Source organism: Aulostomus chinensis, chromosome 1 (assembly GCF_037954235.1).
Source record: "Aulostomus chinensis isolate RoL2024-O1b breed Wild chromosome 1, RoL_Achi_v1.0, whole genome shotgun sequence".
In the NCBI taxonomy this organism is placed as follows: domain Eukaryota; kingdom Metazoa; phylum Chordata; class Actinopteri; order Syngnathiformes; family Aulostomidae; genus Aulostomus; species Aulostomus chinensis.
The window spans coordinates 15,384,508-15,395,950 of NC_141320.1; positions in this window are offsets into that span (position 1 = coordinate 15,384,508).

The window sequence follows — 11,443 nt, forward strand, 5'->3', positions numbered from 1 at the left end:
CGACGCAGAATAAACCAGGCTTTCCAGTCGCACCTGTTTTACCCCCGTGCCAGATAAGGACCCCCATCGGGCTGTGCCACTCTGGAGGGAGCGCGTCTCACAGTCAGTCAGCGGAACCATGCGGATCCGGGCCGGAGCTGTGGGAAGGAGCGCCAATTGTATCGGGTTGTTGTTTTCTGGACTGCAGCAGAACAGGAGCAGCCGGGACTGGAATGTAGAAGTAGGTTATCTTGAAGTTGACTCAGTTATGGTGAACGATATTGTGGTTCAACACTTTAATGAGCTTTAAGGCAAACATATTTCATGAGGAAACAACGCCGGAATTGGACGGATTTCAGCGGCACACAACAACGTATCCGATACACCTCATTGGAAACCTGGTGGTCTAAGACTAAGAAACACCAGTCACCAAGAAGAAAGGAACTTTTAGCTGAGCACTCATGTTCTTTTCTGCAGGTTGAATGTGGCATTTGTTGGACAGAAGCGTCTCATCTCAACAAAAGCACCTCTTCAGTGCTGAGGCATGATGGGGCCAGGCATGAGAATGAAGTCCCAGATCCACCAGGATGAACTCAGGTATACAGCCACTCTCCAACTGACTCACAGTTGCTTCATTGATCATTAATTCCTATTCATTTCTTCTCTCCTTCATCTTGAACCATCCAGCTTCCAGGAAGCAGATGCTGGATGAGGCTCTGCTGAATTTCATCCTGAAGGACTGGCAGCCCCTCAGCACTGTTGAGAGGGAAGGGTTCAGGGAACTGGTTCAGGTCCTTGAGCCTCATATGTTTGCCAACCAGAAAGGTTTGTGTGGAAATGATCTAAAGCAGTCGTTGATATCTCCAGTTTATTTCATCTTTAATTTCAATGTATTGATTTACTCTGGGTGTCATTTTCAGACCATCAAACAAACGGTGGTCAAAAAGTACCAGGAGGAACGGGAAGGAGTGAAAAAGGAAGTCCAGCTGCCATGTGGACATCTGTGGACATGGAGGCTCCCTTGGCTCTGACCTGTCACTGCATTAGTGAGAATGAATGTGTTGGGAATGCAAGACTTTCCACAAAGTCACCCTGCATCATTTTGAGGTTCGTAGCAACTCTCACTACATCACTGTTGCATCATTTCTTAGGTTAGTAGCAACTCTCATTACATCACTGTTGAATCATTTTGAGGTTCGTAGCAACTCTCATTACATCACTGTCGCATCATTTTTAGGATAGTATCAACTCTCACTACATCACTGTAGCATCATTTCTTCGGTTAGTAGCAACTCTCATTACATCACTGTTGAATCATTTTGAGGTTCGTAGCAACTCTCACCACATCACTGTAGCATCATTTATTAGGTAAGTAGCAACTCTCACCACATCACTTTAGCATCATTTCTTAGGTATGTAGCAACTCTCATTACATCACTTTAGCGTGATTTTGAAATTACTATCAACTCTCACCACATCACTGTGGCATTAAATTGAGGTTAGTAGCAACTCTTACTACATGACTGTCAGCATCACTTTGAGGTTATTCGAAACTTTCACTCCTTTGTTGTTAGCATCATTTTGAGTTCATTAGCAATTCTGACTACATCAGTGTAGCATCATTTTGAGATCATTAGCAATTCTTCCGACATCACTTTCGCATTATTTTGATGTTCGTAGCAACTCTTACTACATTATTTTTGCATTATTTAAAGGTTCGTAGCAACTCTCACTACATTACTGTTAGCATCATTTTGAGTTTATTAGCAATTCTTCCGAAATCACTGTAGCAATATTTTGAGGTTCGTAGCAACTTTTAATACATTACTGTCGCATTATTTTGAGGTTCGTAGCAACTCTTAGTTCATGACTTTCAGCATCACTTTGAGGTTATTCGAAACATTCACTCCATTACTGTTAGCATCATTTTAAGTTCATTAGCAATTCTTACTAAATCACTGTCGCATCATTTTGAGATCTTTAGCAATTCTTCTGACATCACTGTCACATTATTTTGAGATCATTAGCAATTCTTCCGACATCACTGTCTCAATATTTTGAGGTTCGTAGCAACTTTTACGACATTACTGTCGCATTATTTTGAGGTTCATAGCAACTCTGACTACATTATTGTTGCATTATTTAAAGGTTCGTAGCAACTCTTACTTCATTACTGTCAGTATCACTTTGAGTTTATTAGCAACTATCACTACATTACTGTTAGCATCATTTTGAGTTTTTTAGCAATTCTTACGACATCACTGTCGCATTATTTTGAGGTTAGTAGGAACTCTTACTACATGATTGTAGGCATCACTTTGAGGTTGTTCAAAACACTTACTACATTACTGTAAGCATCACTGAGTTTATTAGTAACTATCATTACGTTTCTGTTAGCATCGTTTTGAGGTCAATAGCAATTCTTAAGACATCACTGTCAGGATCATTTTTAATTTACTCGCAACTCAAACCACATGACTGTCAGCATCACTTTGAGGTTTTTCGAAACTTTCACTCCATTACTGTCAGCATCATTTTGAGTTCATTAGCAATTCTTCCGACATCACTGTCGCATTATTTTGAGGTTCGTAGCAACTCTTACTACATGACTGTCAGCATCACTTTGAGGTTATTCGAAACGTTCACTCCATTACTGTTAGCATCACTGAGTTGAATAGCAACTATCAGTACATTACTGTTAGCATCATTTTGAGTTCATTAGCAATTCTTACTACATAACTGTCGCATCATTTTGAGATCATTAGCAATTCTTCTGACAACACTGTCGCATTATTTTGATGTTCGTAGCAACTCTTACTACATTACTTTTGCATTATTTTAAGATTCGTAGCAACTCTTACTACATTACTGTCAGCATCACTTTGAGTTTATTCGCAACTATCACTACATTACTGTTAGCATCATTTTGAGTTTATTAGCAATTCATTGACATCACTGTAGCATTAAATTGGGGTTAGTAGCAACTCTTACTACATGACTGTCAGCATCACTTTGAGGTTGTTCGAAACACTTACTACATTACTGTAAGCATCACTGACTTGATTAGCAACTATCACTCCATTACTGTTAACATCATTTTGAGCTCATTAGCAATACTTCCGACATCACTGTCGCAATATTTTGAGGTTCGTAGCAACTCTTACTACATTACTGTCGCATTATTTTGAGGTTCGTAGCAACTCTTCGTACATGACTGTCAGCATCACTTTGAGGTTATTCGAAACACTTTATATATTCCTGAAAGCATCACTGAGTTGATTAGCAACTATCACTACATTACTGTTAGCATCATTTTGAGTTCATTAGCAATTCTTCTGACATCATTGTCGCAATATTTTGAGGTTCATAGCAACTTTTACTACATTACTGTCGCAATATTTTGAGGTTCATAGCAACACTTACTGCATGACTGTCAGCATCACTTTGAGGTTATTTCGAAACTTTCACTCCATTACTGTTAGCATCATTTTGAGTTCATTAGCAATTCTTACTACGTCACTGTCTCATCATTTTGAGATCATTCGCAATTCTTACTACATCACTGTCGCATTATTTTGAGGTTCGAAACAACTGTTACTACATGACTGTCAGCATAACTTTGAGGTTATTCGAAACACTTACTACATTACTGTAAGCATCACTGAGTTGATTAGCAACTATCACTACATTACTGTGAGCATCAGTTTGAGTTCATTAGCAATTCTTCCGACATCACTGTCGCAATATTTTGAGGTTCGTAGCAACTTTTCCTACATTACTGTCGCATTATTTTGAGGTTCGTAGCAACACTTACAACATGACTGTCAGCATCACTTTGACGCTATTCGAAACGTTCACTCCATTACTGTTAGCATCATTTTGAGTTGTTGAGCAATTCTACTGACATCACTGTAGCATTAAATTGAGTTCATGAGCAACTCTTACTAAATGACTGTCAGCATCACTTTGAGGTTGTTCGAAACTCTTACTGCATTACTGTAAGCATCACTGAGTTTCTTAGCAACTATCACTACATTACTGTTAGCATGATCTTGAGTTCATTAGCAATTCTTCCGACATCACTGTCGCAATATTTTGAGGTTCGTAGCAACTCTTCCTGCATTATTGTTGCATTATTTTGAGGTTCGTAGCAACTCTTACTACATTACTTTCAGCATCACTGTGAGTTTATTAGCAACTATCACTACATTACTGTTAGCATCATTTTGAGTTCATGAGCAATTCTCACGACATCACTGTAGCATTGAATTGAGTTCATTAGCAACTCTGACTAAATGACTGTCAGCATCACTTTGAGGTTATTCGAAACACTTACTCCATTACTGTAAGCATCACTGAGTTGATTAGCAACTATCACTACATTACTGTTAGCATCATTTTGAGTTCATTAGCAATTCCTCCGAAATCACTGTCGCAATATTTTGAGGTTCATAGCAACTTTTACATTACTGTCACATTATTTTGAGGTTTGTTGCAACTCTTACTACATGACTGTCAGCATCACTTTGAGGTTATTCGATACTTTCACTCCATTACTGTGAGCATCATTTTGAGTTCATTAGCAACTCTTACTACATTACTGTTAGCATCATTTTGAGGTTAGAAGCAACTGTTACGACATGACTGACAGCATCACTTTTAGGTTTTTCGAAACACTTACTACATTACTGTAAGCATCACTGAGTTAATTAGCAACTATCACTACATTACTGTTAGCATCATTTTGAGTTCATTAGCAATTCTTCCGACATCACTGTCGCAATATTTTGAGATCATTTGCAATTCTTCTGACATCACTTTCACATTATTTTGAGGTTCGAAGCAACTCTTACTACATGACTGTAAGCATCACTGAGTTGATTAGCAACTATCACTACATTACTTTTAGCATCATTTTGAGTGTATTAGCAACTATCACTACATTACTGTTAGCGTCATTTTGAGTTTATTAGCAATTCATAGACATCACTGTAGCATTAAATTGAGGTTAGTAGCAACTCTTACTACATGACTGTCAGCATCACTTTGAGGTTGTTTGAAACACTTACTACATTACTGTAAGCATCACTTAGTTTATTAACAACTATCACTACATTACTGTTAGCATCATTTTGAGGTTTTTAGCAACACTTACTACATGACTGTAAGCATCACTTTGAGGTTATTCGAAAGTTTCACTCCATTACTGGTAGCATCATTTTGAGTTCTTTAACAAATCTTACTACATCACTGTCGCATCATTTTGAGATCATTAGCAATTCTTCTGACATCACTGTCACATTATTTTGAGGTTCGTAGCAACTCTTACTACATTATTGTTGCATTATTTTAAGGTTCGTAGCAACTCTTTCTACATTACTGTCAGCATCACTGAGTTGATTAGCAACTATCACTACATTACCGTTAGCATCATTTTAAGTTCATTAGCAGTTCTTCCGACATCACTGTCGCAATATTTTGAGGTTCGGAGCAACTTTTCCTACATGACTGTCAGCATCACTTAGAGGTTATTCGAAACACTTACTACATTACTGTAAGCATCACTGACTTGATTAGCACCTATCACTAAATTACTGTTAGCATCATTTTGAGTTCATGAGCAATTCTTACTAAATCACTGTCGCATCATTTTAAGATCTTTAGCAATTCTTCTGACATCACTGTCGCATTATTTTGAGGTTCGTAGCAACTCTTACTACATGACTGTCAGCATCACGTTGAGGTTGTTCGAAACACTTACTACGTTACTGTAAGCATCACTGACTTGATTAGCAACTATCACTACATTACTGTTAGCATCATTTTGAGTTCATTAGCAATTCTTCCGACATCACTGTAGCAATATTTTGAGGTTCGTAGCAACTCTTACTACATGACTGTCAGCATCACTTTGAGGTTATTGGAAACTTTCACTCCATTACTGTTAGCATCATTTTGAGTTCATTAGCAATTCTTACTACATCACTGTCGCATCATTTTGAGATCTTTAGCAATTCTTCTGACATCACTGTCGCATTATTTTGAGGTTCGTAGCAACTCTTACTACATTACTGTAAGCATTACTGACTTGATTAGCAACTATCACTACATTATTGTTAGCATCATTTTGAGTTCATTAGCAATTTTTCCGTCATCACTGTCGCATTATTTTGAGGTTCGTAGCAACTCTTAGTACATGACTGTCAGCATCACTTTGACGTTATTCGAAAGTTTCACTCCATTACTATTAGCATCATCTTGAGTTCATTAGCAATTCTTCCGACATCACTGTCGCAATATTTTGAGGTTCGTAGCAACTTTTACTACATTATTGTTGCATTATTTTAAGGTTCGTAGCAACTCTTACTACATTACTGTCAGCATCACTTTGAGGTTATTCGAAAGTTTCACTCCATTACTGTTAGCATCATTTTGAGTTCTTTAGCAATTCTTACTACATCACTGTTGCATCATTTTGAGATCATTAGCAATTCTTCTGACATCACTGTCACATTATTTTGAGGTTCGTAGCAACTCTTACTACATTATTGTTGCATTATTTTAAGGTTCGTAGCAACTCTTACTACATTACTGTCAGCATCACTTTGAGTTTAATAGCAACTATCACTACATTACACTAAGCATCTTTTTGAGTTTATGAGCAATTCTCACGACATCACTGTAGCATTGCATTGAGTTCATTAGCAACTCTTACTACCTGACTGTCAGCATCACTTTGAGGTTATTCGAAACACTAACTACATTACTGTAAGCATCACTGAGTTGATTTGCAACTATCACTACATTACTGTTAGCATCATTTAAGTTCATTAGCAATTCTTCCCACATCACTTTCGCATTATTTTGAGGTTCGTAGCAACTCTTACTACATGACTGTCAGCATCACTTTGAGGTTATTCGAAACGTTCACTCCATTACTGTTAGCATCATTTTGAGTTCATTAGCAATTCTTACTGCATCACTGTCACATCATTTTGAGATCATTAGCAATTCTTCCGACATCACTGTCGCAATATTTTGAGGTTCGTAGCAACTATTACTACATTATTGTTGCATTATTTTAAGCTTCGTAGCAACTCTGACTACATTACTGTCAGCATCACTTTGAGTTTATTAGCAGCTATCACTACATTACTGTTCGCATCATTTTGAGTTGTTGAGATATTCTCATGACATCACTGTAGCATTAAATTGAGTTCATTAGCAACTCCAACTACATGACTGTCAGCATCACTTTGAGTTTGCTCGAAACTCTTACTACATTACTGTAAGCATTACTGAGTTTCTAAGCAACTATCACTACATTACTGTTAGCATCATCTTGAGTTCATTAGCAATTCTTACTACATCACTGTCGCATCATTTTGAGATCATTAGCAATTCTTCCGACATCACTTTCGCAATATTTTGAGGTTCGTAGCAACTTTTACTACACTACTGTCGCATTATTTTGAGGTTCGTAGCAACTCTTACTACATGACTGTCAGCATCACTTTGAGGTTATTCGAAACACTTACTACATTACTGTAAGCATCACTGACTTGATAAGCACCTATCACTACATTACTGTTAGCATCATTTTGAGTTCATGAGCAATTCTTACTAAATCACTGTCGCATCATTTTAAGATCTTTAGCAATTCTTCTGACATCACTGTCGCATTATTTTGAGGTTCGTAGCAACTCTTACTACATGACTGTCAGCATCACTTTGAGGTTATTCGAAACACTTAATACATTACTGTAAGCATCACTGACTTGATTAGCAACTATCACTACATTACTGTTAGCATCATTTTGAGTTCATAAGCAATTCTTCCGACATCAGTGTCGCAATATTTTGAGGTTCGTAGCAACTCTTACTACATGACTGTCAGCATCACTTTGAGTTTATTGGAAACTTTCACTCCATTACTGTTAGCATCATTTTGAGTTCATTAGCAATTCTTACTACATCACTGTCGCATCATTTTGAGATCTTCAGCAATTCTTCTGACATCACTGTCGCATTATTTTGAGGTTCGTAGCAACTCTTACTACATTACTGTAAGCATTACTGACTTGATTAGCAACTATCACTACATTATTGTTAGCATCATTTTGAGTTCATTAGCAATTCTTCCGACATCACTGTCGCATTAGTTTGAGGTTCGTAGCAACTTTTACTACATTACTGTCGCATTATTTTGAGGTTCATAGCAACTCTTACTACATGACTGTAAGCATTACTGACTTGATTAGCAACTATCACTACATTACTGTTAGCATCATTTTGAGTTCATTAGCAATTCTTACTAAATCACTGTCGCATCATTTTGAGATCATTAGCAATTCTTCTGACATCACTGTCACATTATTTTGAGGTTCGTAGCAACTCTTACTACATTACTGTCAGCTTCACTTTGAGTTTATTAGCAACTATCACTACATTACTGTTAGCATCATTTTGAGTTGTTGGGCAATTCTCACGACTTCACTGTAGCATTGAACCGAGTTCATTAGCAACTCTTTCTAAATGACTGTCAGTATCACTTTGAGGTTATTCGAAACTCTTACTACATTACTGTAAGCATCACTGAGTTTCTTAGCAACTATCACTACATTGCTGTTGGCATCATCTTGAGTTCATTAGCAATTCTTACTACATCACTGTCGCATCATTTTGAGATCATTAGCAATTCTTCCGACATCACTTTCGCAATATTTTGAGGTTCGTAGCAACTTTTACTACACTACTGTCGCATTATTTTGAGGTTCGTAGCAACTCTTACTACATGACTGTCAGCATCACTTTGAGGTTATTCGAAACACTTACTACATTACTGTAAGCATCACTGACTTGATAAGCACCTATCACTACATTACTGTTAGCATCATTTTGAGTTCATGAGCAATTCTTACTAAATCACTGTCGCATCATTTTAAGATCTTTAGCAATTCTTCTGACATCACTGTCGCATTATTTTTAGGTTCGTAGCAACTCTTACTACATGACTGTCAGCATCACTTTGAGGTTATTCGAAACACTTAATACATTACTGTAAGCATCACTGACTTGATTAGCAACTATCACTACATTACTGTTAGCATCATTTTGAGTTCATAAGCAATTCTTCCGACATCAGTGTCGCAATATTTTGAGGTTCGTAGCAACTCTTACTACATGACTGTCAGCATCACTTTGAGTTTATTGGAAACTTTCACTCCATTACTGTTAGCATCATTTTGAGTTCATTAGCAATTCTTACTACATCACTGTCGCATCATTTTGAGATCTTCAGCAATTCTTCTGACATCACTGTCGCATTATTTTGAGGTTCGTAGCAACTCTTACTACATTACTGTAAGCATTACTGACTTGATTAGCAACTATCACTACATTATTGTTAGCATCATTTTGAGTTCATTAGCAATTCTTCCGACATCACTGTCGCATTATTTTGAGGTTCATAGCAACTCTTACTACATGACTGTAAGCATTACTGACTTGATTAGCAACTATCACTACATTACTGTTTGCATCATTTTGAGTTTATGAGCAATTCTCACGACAACACTGTCGCATTAAATTGAGTTCATTAGCAACTCTTACTAAATGACTGTCAGCATCACTTTGAGGTTGTTCGTAACTCTTACTACATTACTGTAAGCATCACTGAGTTTCTTAGCAACTATCACTACATTACTGTTAGCATCATCTTGAGTTCATTAGCAATTCTTCCGACATTACTGTCGCATTATTTTAAAGTTCGTAGCAACTCTTACTACATGACTGTCAGCATCACTTTGAGGTTATTGGAAACTTTCACTGCATTACTGTTAGCATCATTTTGAGTTCATTAGCAATTCTTACTAAATCATTGTCGCATCATTTTGAGATCTTTAGCAATTCTTCTGACATCAGTGTCGCATTATTTTGAGGTTCGTAGCAACTCTTACTACATTAATGTAAGCATTACTGACTTGATTAGCAACTATCACTACATTACTGTTAGCATCATTTTGAGTTCATTAGCAATTCTTACTGCATCACTGTCGCATCATTTTGAGATCATTAGCAATTCTTCCGACATCACTGTCGCAATATTTTGAGGTTCGTAGCAACTCTTACTACATTATTGTTGCATTATTTTAAGGTTCGTAGCAACTCTGACTACATTACTGTCAGCATCACTTTGAGTTTATTAGCAGCTATCACTACATTACTGTTCGCATCATTTTGAGTTGTTGAGATATTCTCATGACATCACTGTAGCATTAAATTGAGTTCATTAGCAACTCTAACTACATGACTGTCAGCATCACTTTGAGTTTGCTCGAAACACTTACTACATTACTGTAAGCATTACTGAGTTTCTAAGCAACTATCACTACATTACTGTTAGCATCATTTTGAGTTCATTAGCAATTCTTCCGACATCACTGTCGCAATATTTTGAGGTTTGTATAAACACTTACTACATGACTGTCAGCATCACTTTTGAGGTTATTCGAAACACTTACTACATTACTGTAAGCATCACTGAGTTGATCAGCAACTATCACTACATTACTGTTAGCATCATTTTAAGTTCATTGGCAATTCTTCCGACATCACTTTTGCAATATTTTGAGGTTCGTAGGAACTTTTACTACATTACTGTCAGCATCACTTTGAGGTTATTGGAAACTTTCACTGCATTACTGTTTGCATCATTTTGAGTTCATTAGCAATTCTTACTAAATCATTGTCGCATCATTTTGAGATCTTTAGCAATTCTTCTGACATCAGTGTCGCATTATTTTGAGGTTCGTAGCAACTCTTACTACATTACTGTCAGCTTCACTTTGAGTTTATTAGCAACTATCACTACATTACTGTTAGCATCATTTTGAGTTGTTGGGCAATTCTCACGACATCACTGTAGCATTGAACTGAGTTCATTAGCAACTCTTACTAAATGACTGTCAGCATCACTTTGAGGTTATTCGAAACTCTTACTACATTACTGTAAGCATCACTGAGTTTCTTAGCAACTATCACTACATTGCTGTTAGCATCATCTTGAGTTCATTAGCAATTCTTCCGATCTCACTGTCGCAATATTTTGAGGTTCGTAGCAACTTTTACTACGTTACTGTCGCATGGTTTTGAGGTTCGTAGCAACTCTGACTACATGACTGTAAGCATCACTTTGTGGTTATTCGAAAGTTTCACTCCATTACTGTTAGCATCATTTTGAGTTCATTAGCAATTCTTACTACATCACTGTCGCATCATTTTGAGATCATTAGCAATTCTTCCGACATCACTGTCGCAATATTTTGAGGTTCGTAGCAACTCTTACTACATGACTGTCAGCATCACTTTGAGTTTATTAGCAACTATCACTACATTACTGTGAGCATCATTTTGAGTTGTTGAGCATTTCTCACAACATCACTGTAGCATTAAATTGAGTTCA